General features: G+C 39.5%; 1 long non-coding RNA gene across 1 annotated transcript; it reads right to left on the bottom strand.

Annotated features, from left to right (window-relative positions):
- Positions 1–2,010: 2,010 nt before the first annotated feature.
- Positions 2,011–4,739, bottom strand: LOC140336727 (uncharacterized). Its single transcript, XR_011921936.1, has 3 exons — positions 4,573–4,739; positions 2,510–2,596; positions 2,011–2,127 (listed from the first exon to the last, which is right to left on the bottom strand). It is a non-coding gene; the product is annotated as an uncharacterized lncRNA (long non-coding RNA).
- Positions 4,740–19,611: the final 14,872 nt, after the last annotated feature.

The raw sequence follows: 19,611 nt of genomic DNA, 5'->3' as shown, positions 1-19,611 counted from the left end.
AACCCATATTCCATTACTTCACTATAACAGAGTGGGTGGAAACTTCCCATTAAGCATGCAAACACCAATCTTTTGCATTATGCCACCTCACATCACTGATCTATGATTGAAACACATGATTGATGGGCAGCAATGGAGATCTTTTTGGTAGGGAACCATAAATGCCTTTTTATCTGTCATTCAGCTGTGTGTCGCCAGTTCAGCTTGAACTAATGAGAAGGTCACATGTGTCATTTGTAAGGTAAATGTCAAATTCTAGTTGTATACAAAATTTTAATAATACAATAAGAGAATAGTGATTTGTTTTCATTTCTATGAGCACATTGCCTGTGGCCTCCCAGTGTGTAATCCAGTAAATTGACAATGTTACGATGCATTATTTGCTTGTTCATTTCTTATCACTTTAAATTGTCTCAGTCAGCCTAAGGATGTAAATCCTACAAAATTGTAGCAGCGGCACTGATGATAATACGACGGCAGATTGAATAATTGAAACATCTAAAATGCTGCTGCAAACTGCAAACAAGTCATCAATTATTTAATGATGACTGCTTGTAAAGCTGCAGAGATAATCACCTTTTATACACAAAGCCTGCAAATGGAATCATTGGAAATAAATTAGCTTAATTTTTTACTCTAGGTTTGTTGGGAGTTTTTTTTACGATTATCCAGGACGTGCTGTTGTTGGATTGCATTGGCCATGGGGAACAGCTACCCCTACAGGGAAGGAAAATAAAGCTGTATAGTATAAGGCAATGCAAAAGTTTACCATTACTGGTAATTGCTTTTACTAAATGAGCAAATGTTCGTTTATGCCTGACCATCACGCCTACACTACACGGCCAAAAATCTATGGGCACCTTCATAAATCATTGAGTTCAGGTGTTTCCAATGAAGGGCACTGTTAATGGTACAGCTTTGTCATTTTACATCAACTTGTTGGTACAGTTTAGGAAAGGGTATTTTCCCTTCTAGCATGACTGTACTCCTCCACACAAATAGAGCTCCATAAAGGCTACATACACACATTAGATGATTCTCATCCAATAATCACCTTAGGTTTGATTTCAGACAAGAATCTGGCATGTGTACAGCACTGGTCGTTTGTTGTTCATGGATCCGTCCTGGCAGATTCACGAAAAACAAACAATCGTAATGGAAGTGGAGGGGAGAGAGCACAGTGGGGTGCTGCTCTGTCGTTCACCTCCCTCGCCTCACCATGGAGCAGAACGGCTCTGTATGTACATGTACATGCATCGTTCAGTCTTTTGTCGTTAGAAAGGATCCTTCACAATCAGTTATTAAATGTGTGTACGCAGCCTTAGTTCTTTGTCTTGAATGTCCTTCATAGAATCCCGACCTCAAGCCTATTAAACACTTTTGGGATAAGTGCCAGTTATGAACCAGGTCTTCTCCACCATCAGTATCTGACCTAAAAAATGCTTGTTTGGCTAAATGGGCACAAATTCCTATCGACAACCCCTAAGATCTTGTGGAAACCCTTAAAAAAATAATAGGATAATATAACCACAATGTGTGGGGGGCAACTTCATATAATGTCCATTGTTTTGTGATGGGGTATCCAACAAGTTTGTGTACACTATGATATACTGATCATATACGTATGATGAACTGAACACCTCTGGGAGAGGCAGCAATGCCAACTCTGAGCTAGGTGTTCTCCACCACCACTTTGGTTAAATGGGCACAAATTCCCACACTCATCAAGATCTTCCAAAAATCAGAGGGTGTTACAATCACAATGTTGTTGGGTTGTAACGTGGTGTCCATGTTTAATATACTTGACAATTATATATATATAATGGTCAGAACACCTTTTGGATAGGCAGCAATGCCAATTCTGGGCCAGGACTTCTTCACCATCCATATGTGAGCTAAATTAGCACAAATTCTCACCAATGCCCGCAAAGTCTTGTGAAAATGTGTGTGTGTGGAAGAGAGCAACTTCATATAATGCCCATGGTTTTGTAACGGGGTGTCCAACAAGTTCTTGTACACTATAATATACTTGGCCAGGTATGAAGGTCTGAACACCATTGGGATAGGCAGCAATGCACATCTGAGCCCAGTCTTCTCCAACATCAAACCTTAAAAAGGTTATTTTGCCTGCAAAAGGTTTATAAAATTATTCACACATTTTATCTACCTGGAAAAAAAATTAAAGCACCCTAGGCTTTAAAATTTGCCTGAAGCCAGAAGATAACCACTAAACCCGAGATTGTAAATTTCACATATCCATCAATATGGGGGGAAAGCTCCAGAGTAAACATTGAGGGCAATTTCAATCTGGGATCTCCACACTATAAGTGAATCCTAAATACATCCTAACTAAGCAAGCCCAACTAACCCCAGCAGCTCATAAAAAAATTTGATCTTATTCAAAGACCTACTACTCAAAGACCTACCTACTTCAGTTTAGAGTAGAGATATACCCACCTAAGCTCCAGAAATTAGATTTCTGCAAGCTTGCCAGTGACAACATCCTCACCTAGTCATTTCAGGTTCAGGATCCTCAGCTGAACTGAATATCCCCTTAGTTTGAAGAGATCTCTTCCCTCTTCTTCCTGTTGCGCAGCTGGGACAGGAAATAAAAATCACCCCAATGAGACAAAAACAAAAAAAATACCTCTTTTAAAATCTAATCAAAACTAAATGTGTTTTGCATACATTTCAATATTTTGGTAAAGCAGAAACACTTGATAAGATGTTACTCAGAAGAGCTGATGACCTATTTTTCACGAGAAAATCAAATCCCAATTTCAGAGAAACATTTTGGGCCTGATTTATTAAAGGTCTCCAAGGCTGGAGAGAATACACTTTCACCAGTGAAACTAAGTGATCAAGCAAACCCGGAATGGATTTCTTTAATGTCATTTGCTATTTGCTAGCAAATGATTTGAATCCTGGACCAGATCCATCCCAGGTTTGTTGGATCACCCAGCTTCACTGGTGAAAGTGTATTCTCTCCAGCCTTGGAAAGCTTTAATAAATTAGGGCCTTTGAATTAGCCCTGAATGTGTTTATTGGATTCAGGCTGGGTTGATACTTACACCAATGCACAAGCTCAACTTGCACCCTTTGATCATTTCCTGTATTTTCCTTTACAACCTCCTGTGCTAATTCCATGACATTATTAGCGTCTGGACAATGTTGGGATTTGGAGACATTCCAAGCTTTATGAAATGCAACTTGTAATATTAACCCTTACAAAAACTTTTGGCAATTTTTATTTTTTTAACAAAGCAATGATCATCACATAGAGCTGTACATTGCTTTTTGCTCTACATTAGTGCTGTTCAGCTTTATGGGTATGGAAACCCACATTTACTTGGCCCATATAGTGGAATGTTGACTATAATAAAAAGATGTGGGCTTTTTTGACACCAATAGCCCCCCCCCCCCCCCCGCCCCTATAATGACTTCCCAAAACCAATGTCATCTTAGATATCCATCAACACAAAAGGGCCCCAAAACAAATACAACACTGCCCCCTATATACCCATTGCCCCCAAAATGCCATGCTAATACACCACCCTATATAAGAGGTGCACATGTAACAAATGCAACACTCCCTGCATATTAACCTAATTCCACAACAAAACAAATAAGCCTTATTATTCCCCCAAAAATATACAGGACTGGAACACAGCAGTTCGTTCTGGGATGATTAGCAGGTGGGCAGGCCTGAGATAACATCTACAATATAATACTTGTATGAGTCATTATAAATTCTAATTTAAACATTATCTACTGGTTTAGATACAATTTACGCAAGTAATCTACGCATGCTGTCAATAATACTCCTGAAGAAGCCATACCTGGCGAAACGCGTCGAGTATATCCAACAACATGCTTTGATGATCAAACACTGTATATGGTCAACAATATATATGTTGATAAGTTGTTATATGTCTAGTGGAAAAAATTCCTTTGTCTGTGGTTGAACCCCAAAGATAATAAGGTGGTTCAAACCAACTTTTGATTACTGTGTATTGTAATAAGTAATCATATGGCTTCAATTATTATACCCGACCACTGGTTGTGTACAGTGGCCTTTTATAATTGACAAATGTTATTATAAACATTGTTAATGTATGTTTAATACACCGTTTGTGGCAAAAACCCTGCTTAAATCTCTGTCTTTGTTGTTTTTTGATCTATAGGCCTGAGATTTAAACTGCATGGCTGTTGTTATACTGAATAAACCTGACAAATCACTTTCTACAAAAGAGAACCCACTGGAGATTTTCTATATTACACTGCACGCATATCAGATCCCATGTCTACATATCCCAACCAAGTGATTATTAGGAAAGGAGTTGGTGGACCATAAGTGGTCTGTTAGGCTATGGGTGGCCTGTGGCCCTGAAGTTGGTCTGACCTTACTTATAAGGTTAACATTTTTTTTTACATTTTATTTTGCTAAAAGAAACTTGTACTGTATATGTATTGTATATGCACAATGTACTGCATATGCATTGTGCTCCAGCTTGTGGTTCTAAATAACTTATAAATAACTCTAGCATGTAGAAAAAGACCATTTATACTTACTTACTGCTACCTGGTGACTGCATATACTCCACATTTCTGTTCTGTAATATTTGCCCTTTTCATTGATCCCCGGTTGCTGCGGGTATAGAGCACTTCCAGGTATGTCCCGTACCTGCTTTTCCGGCAGCATGTTGAATTGGCTTTTTGATCTAGCAGGAGAAACCACATCAAAAAGATTTTAAGACTTAGGTCAAATGAAAGGTAATTTTAGATGTCCTTCTTTTGCAGGCGGGGGTTTATTTAGAACAGCTATTCTCAACCAGAGTTTCATGAAACCTTAGGGTTCTTTAGGGGGTACAGCCAGCTTGACTCTAATGATGTTTGTAATTGTAGATGAAGGTTGTATTCTATGGGGAATTCTTTCCACTGGCCACTAATTTAAAAAATGCTTTTGTCACTGACCACCAAAAAATTACGATAAAGCAGGGTTCCCTGGGACCTAAAACATATTTCAAAGGTTCTCCGGGAGTAAAAATGTTGAAAAAGACACCCCCACCCTCCACCCTAGATGACCAGCTAAATTCTGGATCTTCTTCTTGGTTTCCTACTAGTACTGCAGAGCACAACTATGAGAAGTAGCCCTCTAGATTCTTGAGACTAAAAAATAATGAAAATCCCAGACCTGGGGCATCATGTCACTTTTACCTGCATATCTATGATTATCCTTAGTACTGCTCTTGACACGAGTTGTGAATCATCTCCTTTCAATTGAATTCTGTCAAATCATTTTTTAATATCAGCATTTCCAATTTCTCTGTTCTTCCTACTCACAGCGTCTAAAAATAGTATTCATTATGATATTGAACACTTTTGAAGTTTATTTCCTAAATGATGTGGCAATGACGGCATTTACTCCAGCTATCAAGTCACTAAAATTGATAGGAAGAAAAAAATTAGGTACACAGATATGTATGTCATGTGAGACAGCTGTTTGACGTGTCAGGATTAGTATTTCTATCTCTTTCTGAGATCTACGCAGAGCACAACCTTGCCTAGCATGGAAGAACTGATCTCTTTCTGCTAAATTTCACTTTCACTTGTTCTGTTCTCTGCTGTATAGTAGCAGGTGAGAGGCTGATACCAAGTCATTTTCAGGTACCCACACCACACATGTTTAAAAATTACATTTAATGATGTATTATTGGATGTAGATCTGAATTATACGAGTCTTTTTTTTTATTTGTTTTACATGACTATGTAAAAAAAACACTTTGTTATTTCTGCTCCTGAGGTGCACTGGTGCAATAAATTACCCATTGTTTTCTTATATCTCTTGCAGGCTCCAAATCTTCTCCACTGTAATTTTTGTACATGTATCTTCCCAAAAGTTCCTAAAAGAAGAGTCACCTGCAGCCAGATGCCCCATTTATTTTCTACAAAAAAACTTTTATAGAATCGACTCATTGGGTATGACACCACCATTGGGTTTTTAAACATAAGAAGTCAACTGTCTACACCAGTCTTCCTCTACCAGGGTTTCTCCAAAGATATTTAGGGGTTCCTCTCAGTTACCAATGACACAAATGATTTTTTTTGGTAAGAAGCATTCTTGCTATTGACCATCACACCAATATACTGTGAGCTGTGGATATACTAATTATAGCACGGGTTCCTTGAAGACTTGAAAGGTATTTACAGGCTTCCCCCATATTAAAAAAGTTGAAAAACACTGGTCCACATGGAAAAAACATGAAAAATTGTAATACAAGCCATGCATGAAGGTCACAGTAGCCCAGTGCAGCGATTTTACTCAAAAATGAAAAAACAAAAACACACTTACCTTTTAATCCCGCAGGGCAGTCTGATCACTCCGGGGGTCTGGCATCTGGTCCCGCATCGTCCCAACATCCATCCCGGAGCTCCGGGCCATGCCATCTTTGTCTTCTTCTCTGGGTTCTTTATCATACATCACCCGACCCAGGTGCGAGATTGGGTGACGTAGGATGAAAAAAAAGTTTTTACCCTACATAAAGGGGTTCGCTACCCTTTTATGTAAAGTGAAAATTCTGAGCATAGGTACGCTTTAAGCTACCCTAAGACAGGAATTGTGTTATTTTTAGGATCAACAGGATCACAATTCAGCTACCACATTTGAAAGTGAATTCTAGACAGGTATTCCAAATTGACCCCTTGGGCCCGATTTATTAAAGCTATTCAAGGCTGGATAACATACACTTAAATCAGTGAAGCTGGGTGATCTAGCAAACCTGGCATGGATTTCATTTGCTATTTGTTAGCACATGTTTTCAGTCCTGGACCAGATCCATTCCAGGTTTCCTGGATTACCCAGCCTCAATGATGAAAGTGTATCCTCTCCAGCCTTGGAGAGCTTTAAAAAATATGGCCCTTTGCTTCCATGCACACCACAGTACTAACTGCTATTTTATTATATTGAAGGTGACATCAATGGAAGGTCCTTCACCACTTTGCTCTATTTTACCTGGTAAGTAGAGTTCATTTCCCTCGGCTGAAGGTTTTCGGTAATTTTCCTTTGGTTTCATGGGCATGATGGTACTGGTTATTGGCTGCTATAAGGGAAGAATGGGTGTTTTCGGCTGAACTGCAATAGACTGATGACTGCCCTACGTCACGCTCATGTTAAGGACAGCCAGGGCAGTGCTGATATTAATCAATGCTTGATGATGTTAGGTGTCCATTAGCCCATAAAAAAAGTGAGGACATCTAAAAGGCCATAAATACACAATGTTTCTGTCTCTGATTTTATATAGAGGGAATGAGGAGGATGAGCAAATGACACCCTGCTGCTCTCTCCTCTATAGTACAGTAAAGGGTGATTCCTGCTTGGTTGTTCAGAGCAATCAGGTAGGAAAGAGTGCATATAGCGGAAAGACCATCGCCTGTCCCTTTCTGCAATAAAACACTGTCTGATCCAAATTTTTTTAAAATAAATCTTTAGTTCTGCTTTAAAGACTTGGTAAGCTGCAATAGATAACTTTTTCTTGTAAGCTTATTTCTTCCTTTGTTAAATATACATCTTTTGTCAAAAAACGTGAGGGCCACGTTCTGACACGTCTATTTCATGGCAGGATTTACAGGGTCAGCACTGAAGGCAGCGCTGGTTTATCTCCACACAGAATATTAGACAGTCAAATGAGTTTTCAGCTTGACCAATTTATGTTCTCTGAAATAAGCACACTACAGCCAAATTAAATCTACTATCTACAAATCATCTATTTTATGTCGGTGGATATTTCTTAGGTTCAAGTGAAGGAAAGTAGATAATTATGTGAAGTACCTTACCTGCTAAAAAATAACATTGTTTTGTTTGCAAAGCTGTTGCAAATTTTAACCACTTTCATCTTTGCAGCAGTTAAATCAACACAACATGATCATGGACAGGCCCCGCATTTAACTGGATGATGAAGGAATGGCAATACATTGATGAGGTCAGCCCTTTGTTTTCCCTTCCTATTATCTAGTGTATAAAACCTCAAGTACTTCCCTTTCTTTCCACATTCTGAATCCTTCTGAGCAGAGAATTACACAAGTTTAACTTAATACGAGCTTAAAGACCATCTATTTTCACTGTCCAGGCCAAACTAAAGCAGACATATGTGAGATTATTCTCCCCTGATGTGAAAAGTCAGACTCGTCTCGGGCAATGTGTACAGCATCGTACGCCCTGACAGATCCATGAACAACCGATGGAAAATTACCACTATTCATGTCAATGGAGAAGAGCACAGCAGGGTGCCGCTCACTCGTTCTTCCCTCTCCCGTCTCCAAAGAACAGAGCGGCGCTGTGTGTACAGAGCTTGTTCATTCATTCATTCATTCATTCATTCATTCATTTGCCTCTAGAAACAGAAAAATCCAAACTTTAGAGTACACTAGGGTATACACCATCCAAGCAGGGTACGTCATTCCCTAGGACCCATTGGCACAGGCAAATCTGTGGAGTACCTGCCACCCTATTATACATAGTACTGCTTTTAGCCATGCCATATTTCCCAGGCTGGGAACACCCATCAGGCTCTGTCACTGAAGAAACTTCATTATGTTTGTAACATACTTAGCTGATGTAGTGCTGAGTCTCTGAAATGAATCACCATCCCTAAGCTCTGTGTTTTATCAACATTTCAAAACACCAATCATGTTAAATATAGCCGAGCAGAAAAAAAGAGAGAAAACACGAGAGCTCTGTCTCCCGCACATTCTATAAATTCGACATTCTTGTCCGTGCGGCCATTCATGGTAAAAATATTCCATATACCTTCTCTACTCAACCCTGGCAGAGAAACAGATCAAATTAGAACCCTGCTGAGCATTGTAATAGAATATCATAAAGAAGGATACTTTTATTTAAAAACTTCTGCAGAAGTTATCAGACTTTCCAAAAGATTGTCCGTGCCTTGACTACTGATGAATTTTTTTTTTAATCTAAAATCTGAATGAAGTCTTAGATATAGACTCAGTGGCCAAAAAATCTCAACTCTTGACAAGCACTAATACCTATTTCTGCATCATGGCAGCAAATTGTGAAAAGTTTTGCAACAATGAAAGAAGTAGAAATATGAAGGTCATCATTGCTGTCTTTTCATGCTTGTTGGCGACCATCACGTTTTTTTCCATTTCCAGTAAAAAAATCAGGGCAAGTATGCAAACAAAGATTCTGACTCCTTGCTCACTTTCCTTATCTGCATATTGGTTCCTCTTTCCCTTGAAGCATTTCCCATGAGGTCACATGACATAGAAGAAGTAAGTGATACTTAGGGCTGTATTTATAAAGGTCAGTGGAAATAATGTCACCCTTACAGATAGCCAAAAAGATTATTGGTATCAGTTAACCTGACCCGAAAGGGATAAATTGCTCATTGCTCAAGGGACCCCTAGCGTTCTGGAGGAAGCATAGAGTTCCATGGAATTATTGATGAGAAACATTGCAATAAACTGTCAAACCTGGTTAAAATTGACTTCTTAGTGCTATCCTGCATGAGGGACGTTTGTTGGCCATTTGTTGGATGGGTTCCCTGGCCTTGAAGGTGACCAGAGATAAAAAGTGACTTCATCCACAAAGTTTCCTTGGGTGGCCCCATGATTTGTAAGCATGCCCCTAGTCTGACACTTTGTATCCTTTTTCATAGGCAAAAGCATCATGTTTTTTATAAGTAGATTTAACAGAACATAATTTGTTAGACCCATAACAGATAATACTTTCCTGGATTTATATCTCATTGATGGACAGCCATGATAAAATCCCACAGAGCCACTTGTATGTCTGAGGACAAAGCAATGATTTACCTTTTATTAGATCAGACGTTGGGATGTAAGAATGGGTTCAGCCAAAAATCAGAAGCTATTTACACTTTATTTATGAAGAAACAATTTTAATGTCATTGCTTGCAGTGTGTCCCCGTATCAGGAACAGATACTGTGCTTGATTTATAGGCCATAGATGCTGTATACCAAAAGGACTGAATGTTATCTATGATTAGGCTTTGATCAGCATTTACTGGCAGGTTGCTTGACTGTAAATCAACATTATGTTGGCAAACATATTTGGCCTCTTTGTTACCTTTATTTAAAGCCGTGCTCCAGGTCAACGGCATGGATGAAAAACAGATATGGGAGTTCATTACCTGCCATGGGATATGTATATATGTCCAGCCAGTTCTGAGACCAACTAGTGGCAGACTAGTTGTGCACAATTGTGCAATACTAAGTGCATTTTTAGACACACAGTGTAAAAGTGCTGCAATTTGCATCTCCAAGACACAGAGCAAACTGCTGCTGTGCAGCTGGGACAGGCAAACCACACGGTGGGCAACCATGTTTTCACTTGGCTGTAGTGCAAATCAAGTAGCAACTGCATTGCCAAAAGTGGATCACACTGGGAGCAGAACCTCTCTGCAATCCTCCATAGCCAGGTGCAAAAAAATGGTCAGCATCCACACCAATGGGAGCGGCTGGTCACAGGTGAGTCTGCACCTCACAGCAAGTCTGAAATATCTCTAACAGGTGTTGCCTTGCCCCCAACCTATTTATAACACAATTATTATTTATTTGTGTTTATATAGTGTCAAGGTATAATGCAGTATTTTTCAAAGTCTTTACATATCACTAACTGTCCCATAAAGGGGCCTACAATCTAAGGTCCCTACCATAGGGGAATGTCATTACCACAGTCTAAAGGAAAGTTTTAGGGGAAAGACAATTATCCTAACTGCATGTTTTTTGAGATATGGGAGGACACTGGATTGCCCTGAGGAAACCCACACAAACATGGGGAGAACATACAAACTCCTTGAAGATAGTGTCCTGGCCACTATTTGAACCTGGGATCTAGCACTGCAAAGGCCAAAGTGCTAACCTCTGAGCCACCATGTGGGACCAGAAAAAGGAAGGTCAATGATGGGATCCAATCAGGAACTCTCAGAGGGTTCAGAAGATATCAGATTCTGTCCTCTGTTGAGGCCTTCCCCCTGGCAAATGTTGTAGCAGATTGGCAGTTAATAGCTCTAGAAGCCTAAACTACCTGCAATCCTGCAATCAGGACAGCTGTCCCATAACATTGTGTAGTCCTCCATTGTGTTGGATTGCTAAATGACAACACAAACAGGTATTATTTCCATATTGGAAAGGACGCAGCAGAACGCCTCCCACTCATTAATAATTTTTTTCTATATAAATACAAGTAAATTACATTGGAGAAAAATTTTGAACAATTTTTTTGTTGACTTCAATTTTTAAGTTTATTTACACTAAAATATGTATGCTGATTCTGAAAGTGCAGTTAGTTTTCTTCTATCGCGTCAGGTTTTTTCTACCGCTTATATTATTGTGATTACTCTAGCTTGGATTTGTATGGACTATTCATTTACACTCAAGACAGCGTAGTCAGAGGTTGTGCACTGCTCTATGTATTGAATAAGCAAAATTTATTTTTCAACTTACACACTCATGTCCTTTCTTTCAGATCATGTCTGGCTCTGCTGTTTCTCGTCGTAAGTGCCTAAAAAACCCTGATTCAATTTGTTATATCTGTGGCAGTTTCACCATTCCCATTCAAAGGGCGAACATCAGCACAATTGCAGGGCAAGCCTATTTGGCAAATAAAAAGTTAAACTTGGTGATTGAGATAAGTTTTGGGCCCCTCATAAGTGTGCAAACAGTGCCTTAAGGGTTTACGGATGTGGACAAAGGGAACGCATGATAAGATGCCATTTGGTATACCTATGGTTTAGCGAGTGCCAGGAGATCATTTCAGTGACTGTTTCTTTTGTATAGTGAAAACTTGAGCATATAACAAGAAAAAATGTAACATAGAGTATCCTAGTCTACCATCGGCTATACGCCCAGTGGTTCATTCAGATGAAATCCCAGTGCCAGTTTTCGTTACACTACCCTCTTTTGAAGAACATGATTATGGTGATGAACTAGGTCACAACAATGATGAAGAGTTTTAAATTGAAGAGGACTCTGTTCATAAGGGATTTGATCAGCATGAATTGAGTGACTTTGCATGTGATTTGGGACTATCGAAGAAGGCTACAGAACTCCTAGCATCAAGACTGCGTGAGAAAAACATACTTGAAAAAGGAACAAAGGTATCTTACTTTCGAACCAGAGAAATTGCATTTCTGCAGTACTTTAGAACTGACAGTGGCTTTGTGTATTGTTATAACATACTTGGTTTGGTGGAGGAATTGGGAATTCCAATCTATAACTCCTAAAGTGTATCCCCCTTCACAAATGACAATATATTTGGATCAGTCCCAATTGGCCATTCAGTTTCTCTTTGTGAAGAATATGCAGACATAGAGAGTCATTGAGTTGTTGCAATATCACCAACACAATAGGGTCATCTCTGTTGACCTTAAAATGGTATGCTTCCTTTTTGGTCAGCAACGCGGATACACCAAGTATCCCTGTTATCTGTGCATGTGGGACAGCAGAGCTCGTGAGAGGCATTGGGTGGAAAGGAACTGGCCTCCAAGATCTGCCCTAAATCCAGGTGATCCAATCATTCTACATGAGCCAATTGTTGATAGAAAGAATATTATATTCCCGCCTCTGCACATGAAACTGGGTCTGATGAAGCAGTTTGTTAAAGCTTTGCCAGCTGAAGGAGACTGTTTTAAGTACCTAATTTTGGCATTTCCTAGCCTGTCATTTGAAAAAAATAAAGGCCGGTATGTTTGATGGTCCACATATTCGGCAACTCATCAAAGATATACATTTCTACAGGACAATGTCAGAAGTCAAAGAGAATGTTTGGTTATCATTCAAAGCCATTGTCAAGGACCTTCTTGGAAACACACGAGCAAATAATTACACAGAAATTGTCCAGAAACTTGGAGAGCTACAAAATGCTTGGTTGCAATATGAGCATCAAGGTGCATTTTCTGCATAGCCATCTTTCTAACTTCCCGGAAAACCTTGGTGCAGTCAGTGAGAAGCAAGGTAAACGATTCCACTAAGATTTGAAGGTCATGGAAGGATGGTATCAGGGTAGATAAGATGTACATATGATGGCTGACTATTGTTGGAGCATCCGGCGAGATTGTCCTAACACTGAACACTCCAGGAAAAGCGTACATTTTTACCTTAACCACTTACCCGATTAATTTTCAAATGTTTTACTGTAAAAAAACATCAGAGTAACAATAAATCCTTTATATGAACAAAAGAAATTTAAATAAACAGTACATTTGTGTTATTATTTCATTATTTTTTCATTGTATGTAAAATTTGTATGTTTCTTGACAAAAATGGAGGGTACCCTGAATCGTAAAAACTGGATGTGATAGCAAAAACTGGGGTCATTTCTGGATTCACCACCTAAAAATTAATAAAAAACAAGTGTAAGATCTAACTAAAAAAAATGCATTTCCCAGTGTTATTAGGAAAACATCCGGCATAGTAAAACCCGATGTAGAAGAAACTGCTATGTTCCCATTTATGAAAACTTTCCAAGGCTGGAGAGAATACACTTTCATCAGTGAAGCTGGGTGATCCAGCAAACCTGGAATGGATCTGGTCACGGATTCAAAACATTTGCTAGCAAATGATTTAAAAAAAAAATTTCATGTTTTCTGGATCACCCAATTCACTTCTGAAAGTGTATTCTCTCCAGCTTTGGAGAGCTTTCATAAATCAGCGCCAAAGTCTCAGTGTCCATTCATCCTATTACCCTTCAAGCCCTGATGAAGGGAGAACTGCCTGGTCCCTGAATTGTATTCTCTATATTTGTAGTTGGTGGATAATGTATGAACTCATTCAGAAAATGGTATAATTTCTACATCCTTTTTTGCTGAATGTTTTAGCCTTGGACCCCAAGCTATGGCAAATGTAGCCCTCACCTGGACCTTGGATATTTGTATATAGTCTTTTCCTAATACGGAAATCTAAAATTGAAATTGTAATTGTTGTTTCTTTTTTAGTCTCTAAAAATTGATCTTGTCACTGAGATTAAGTATCCATTTCACTTTACATGATAATCCTTGTTTTCCCCTGCATTTCCAGGCACCAGAAGTGAAACATTTCCTCTCACATGGTGTGAGTAGGTTTCAGCATCCTTTTCCTTGCTAGAAAAACAGTGAGAAATATATAGCTCGTTTTTAGCAAGGATTTTAAAGCCCCATTTAGGATCATTAGTGGAGTCTTGCTTAATATCACTGTCCCTGACACTGAGCTTCCAAGATCACCTTAATATAAATTAGTTATGACATACGAGATATGATCGCCTTATGAGAAACATCTGCTGCTCCATTTAGTTGGAGTCAGAAGGTTGGAGCAGAATTTCCTGTTTGCCAGAATTATTTCTGGGGAACGTCTGCTTTTCTCCTTTTATAAATCTTTTCTCTTGTTTGCCTAAAATGGGAATGGGGTTTTTGAAATGGTCATTGTGTGGCAAAAAAAAAAAATTAAAACAGCTTTGAATCTCTAGAACACTGATAGCTTTCCAAAATCATCTGAAAATAGAATGAAAACTTTTGTTTTTGATATGGTTGAAATGTGTGTGGGATGAGACTTCTGTCTTTGCCAAAAAAGAGAGTTTACTCAGATTACAGATTATAGGGGCCTTGTGAATCAAAAGGCGATGTTGTCAACAGCTGAGCCACTGTAACAAAGTTTATTCTTCTTCTGCACCAAGCTGAGACATGCTAATGAAAACTGTATTTAAAAATATTTTAAACTATACATTTGATTTTGATCTGCTTAATAAAAATAACCTTATTAGCACATGTGGACAAAAACCAGTCTTCTAACCCTAACTTGTCTTTACATCTGAACCTGGAGGCAGCCATGTTTGTCCATATCCTATGCAGGCCTATGTTGCTGGATCACCCAGGTTCTCCTATATAGCTTACCTTCTCCAGTCAAGGAAAGCATTAATTCAGACCTATTTTTTGTGAAAGTAACATTATCTGCAGATAGTCCTAGCCATATTTTCCAGGAATGCATACCCACCCAGCCATGCTCCCTTGTAGCCATCCTACACATTGATAATAAAATGCAAAACGGTGCATCTAGCCTCCCCTGAAAAGCTTGGACCTGAAGCCATTAGCCAGATAAAAACAATGGCACATAGGAGGTAGCCATGATGCCATCTAGAATTAGATTTGAAAGAGTTACTGACCTGACATGATGCCATCTAGCTCTATCAACACCAGTTGATACATGAAAATGGACAGGCAGGGATGCCAATGAGCGCCTGAACAAAGACTCTCATGGCAGTATCACCAGGCAATTATTATTGAAAGCAAAGTACTGGCAAATATGGATTTTCCTCTCCTCTCCCAGGCACACCATCATTGGTGCATACAGTAAATTGAGCTAAACCAGCCAAATGTCATGGTCATGGTTGCTCTGTATCCAGCACTGTGGCTTGGTAGCACTAGGGTGCTTGTATGTTCCTCTTATATTTGTATGTTTTTATTGTTTCCATACATGGAATATATTTGTATATGGATCTCTTATCCTCCTGTTTAGGTAAAAAGGGCCAGAGAGGCTGCACTCTACATATCTTAAGAACAGGCAGTGGTTTTGTAGAGATGTAGGAATGATGGAATCTATAGTCATGGCGGTGGGTGAGATTACAATACAGCCTTTGACAGGGACTTGGAGCATTTGCTTGGAGGGCCAAGGATTTCTAGTTATGCCCTGAAAGGCAGATCTTTAAGGCACTGTGGAATTATTTTGCTGTTTAATTTTTAGCATTGCGCAAGGACACCAACCAGCATGACACTAAATAATTAGAAACACAATTTGCAAAGTAAAACAAACTGTGCAAACCTCAAAGCATGCAAACATAGACAAAAGAAAAAAAAGTCTTGGGGTTTCTGTTCACAGAGAATAGGACATTGATATGCATTCTTCTCCATATAGTTCAAAGGCTGTGAGAATGTAAAAGAACTTAGAAGGGTAAATGCAAGTTCTGCAGGAGTCTGAAAGCCAAGCTTTACTCAAAGATAAACAGACTAAGAGGAGGTCAAGATCCACAACATGCGGAACATTTAAAAATGTGCTGGAGAATTTAACATACGAACATTACCATAGACAAATGACTGGGAAATATTGTGAAAAGAAAGTTTTTTTTTACAATCAAAGGAAACCAGGTACTTGGTAAAGCACATACACATTTTGAGCTATCATTCAGCATGCATTCTGTTCCATATATTCATGAATTTCAATACCAGCCACCAGCCAAAATGTGATGATTGTACCCAATATTGTCATTCCAAGCCTCATCCTCCTACACAATAGGTGTACCAACACCAGTAAGGCTAAGTTCAGATCCATGCTGAAATCAGGCATCTGGAATTTGCATTTGCACTATTTATAGCAAGGAGCATTGGGCAGTACTGAACCCCCACTGCCTCGCCATATTCATTCTCCATAGCATTCCAAGGATGAGATTCTACATGCAACATCTCACCCAAAAAGCAGTTCAAGGGAATAAGCATGTGGAACCCACAACCTCAACCTCACCGCCAGTCTGAACATACTCTACCTTGGGAGGGTTTATCCAAGATCAGGTTGTGGTGTGTTGGCAGCAAAGCCCCATTAAGCTTACTGAACAGAAAGAGCTCCATTATTGGAGAAGATCTGGTCTATGACTATATAAGTTGCCCATTCAATACATAAAAAAAATCTTATTCATTCTATTCTGCCCTGTGTCATGCACCTTCTGCAAAGTTATCTCTAAACTACAGAACACATGCCCACCCTACCGTGTTTCCCCTAATATAAGACCTACCCCGAAAATAAGACCTAGTAGAAAAAGAAAAAAATGCTCACCGAGCGGGAGACAGCGGGCGTACACACTCCGGAGCCGCACAAGCCGATGCTTGCCTTGTAGTTCCGGCTCCTGTCACAGGCGGAGTGATATTACATGCACTTCGCCTGTCAGAAGCCAGGAACTCGGCTCGCGTCTTCTGATAAGGTAAGTTTTTTTTTTATTTTAACCAGCACAATTACGGTATAAAAATAAAAAAAAATAAATAAAAATGTGAGCAATCATTGCCCCAGCCACATTTTGTGCTGATTTTAGGTTTGTAAGGACAAGCTGGCTGATTTAATACAGTAACAGTGCAAGAAGAGAAATGCTGAATTCAGTAACCAATACCGGTAGCAATGAATCAATGAAGAGTTTAATTTACAATTGGGTCACCATATAAAACTCTCAAATGTACATTGTTCTACATGAATATGGTAAGTGTTTTTTTTCATTAAAAAAAGTATATAAGACCTACCCTGAAAATAAGACCTAGTGTGTTTTTGGAAGCCCAAAAAAATATAAGACAGTGTCTTATTTTCGGGGAAACACGGTATATGGAGATAAAGCAGAATAAACTCGCCTCCCCTTGTTCCATCCATTCAAGCCTAGTCCTCTTCCAGGTTCAAGAGCTTTGGCTATCTTGATTGGCCAGGCCAGGGTGACAAAACACTTATGTAAGCAAATCAAAGTTCATTCATTCCTGACACCCGGGTATGCTAGGATTGCACACTGAGCTATACATGCAATGTACTTTCTAACTATTTGTAAGGCCCTGGTCAGAACCAGTACTCATCAGATGCCAGTTCTCCAATCTAACACCACAATCCTCACCTTCAGTAAGCCTCCACTCAGTCTCAGGAAACTGGTTAACTGGTTGTGTCTCCAATGACACAGTTGCCCCCAGGAGATGGGCTGGCAGAGGACCAGGGGCCCACAAATTAAGCAGTACAAGAACTGCAAAGCAAATTCAGAGTATAAAACTAAGGTCATATACGGACAATCAGTCCACCAAATGATGTACAGAGGGAGTAGGCACAAGCAGGGTCACGGGCAGGGGTCCAGGTTCCATATAAACAATGGGTCAGTAAAACACACAAAAAACTTTTCAACACAGATTAGCCCAGCTAAACGCTAAGGTAGCTAAGGCACTGGAATCTGAGAACAGAGAGGCTTTAAAGACCCAGGAGCCAATGGCAGAATGGAATTGATCAGGAATGCCAAGAGAGAAAACATAGCTAAAGGGAAACAAGGATGCTTAAACCCGCAGAGTGGGCTCCTCTGATGCTGTAAGCACCACTGTTGGAGGGACCAGGCCAGGTGCACTCTACTGTGGTGGGACACTGCCCGAGATTGTCGGCCAGAAGAGCTTTTTCTAACAGTATGGCAAACGTACATTTATTTTATTGCAGAAGAGACATTGTCTGGCCCTCCTGCCAAAAAAGAACCCACCTGTTCCCAATTCTGTATTCTACGTTTAGTTCTGTCTCAGTAAGAGCTGGATGTGTTTTGTATTATTGTATCAGAAGCGAGCAGGCTAGGGTTACAACATTGCTTTTCCATAGATACTGTACAATTAATCAATGTTTTCATACTTGGACAGAAAGTTGCTCCAGAGCTGGCCATGAAAAAGAAAATCAAAGAAAAAAGTTTAAAAAATGAAAAAAATGCAATCACTACATCTAATGACTGATAAGCAGCAATATTTTACATTTTGTTCCTAGGTTTGGATGAATATTAACTACCCAAACCCATCCCCAATAATCCCCCCCCCCCAGAACTCCATGTTCAATCATAACAAATTATTTCAACACGCCTTTTTAAAATGAATGTTTTAACACTGATTTGGCGATATGGACTGCTCTGGGATTTTTCCATCCTCCGTATTAACACGTCCCTGTGGCAGAATCATGTTTCGCTCATAAATTATTAATATGACGTAAAACCTTGCCACAATGTTTGATATTCAGAATATGAAATAAAACACTCAAATATTTATACATCTGCCTGATGGTACATTGCAATCAATACAGAGTGGATGCCACGCAGCGCCGCTGACGGAAACGTGGGACCTGTCATGTAAGAATATTCGGTGGAGGTTGTTGGCACAATCAAATATTTGAGAAATTTAAATTTCACTGTAAATTATGAAAATGTCAAAGTTAATGGGAACGTATTATGTTAGAAAATGGCAGATTAAAAATACATCAAGAAGGAGCTATATTTTAGTAATCAGTATGGGTGCCGTAATGCTGTACAGTTAGCACCAAAAGCGGATGTCTAGGCTATATCTATATGACATGTAGTGTGCTTGGCTGGTTTTATTGACGACAAACTGGGCAACTGCTGGAGGCTCCCACCCTTCTCAAGAGCCCCGATTGACAGAATGGTAAGGGTGCACGAGTTGGAATGCTGTGCATGCAGGCTCTGATTCAAATTGCCTAATATATACCTCTTGTAACCTCTTTGCAGTCCTTTCTAGTCCCTTTGCACTCCAGAGCTGGCTGTATGACTTTCGCACTGCTCTAAATGTGACAACTGTGGACTAGGCCTGCATAAAATGTGTTAAAAGTTACCTCCATCAGATGCCTGTCTGACATTGGGACAACCCAGGAGCACAAGAGGGAGACAAGGTTGGAGCTGTGTCTGAACTTTCATGGTAGGATAGCCAACTTTTATTTTAAAGAAGGACCCCAGAAAGACCACTGGTACTTACAGCATTGAAACACCATGTTTTATAGTCAAAATAATATAAATCACATTAAAAATCCCAGTGTTTCTGTGTCTAAGGGTTAATT

Source organism: Pyxicephalus adspersus, chromosome 8, assembly GCF_032062135.1.
Source record: "Pyxicephalus adspersus chromosome 8, UCB_Pads_2.0, whole genome shotgun sequence".
NCBI classification, from domain to species: Eukaryota; Metazoa; Chordata; class Amphibia; order Anura; family Pyxicephalidae; genus Pyxicephalus; species Pyxicephalus adspersus.
This window is presented reverse-complemented; position numbering and strand designations above follow the sequence as displayed.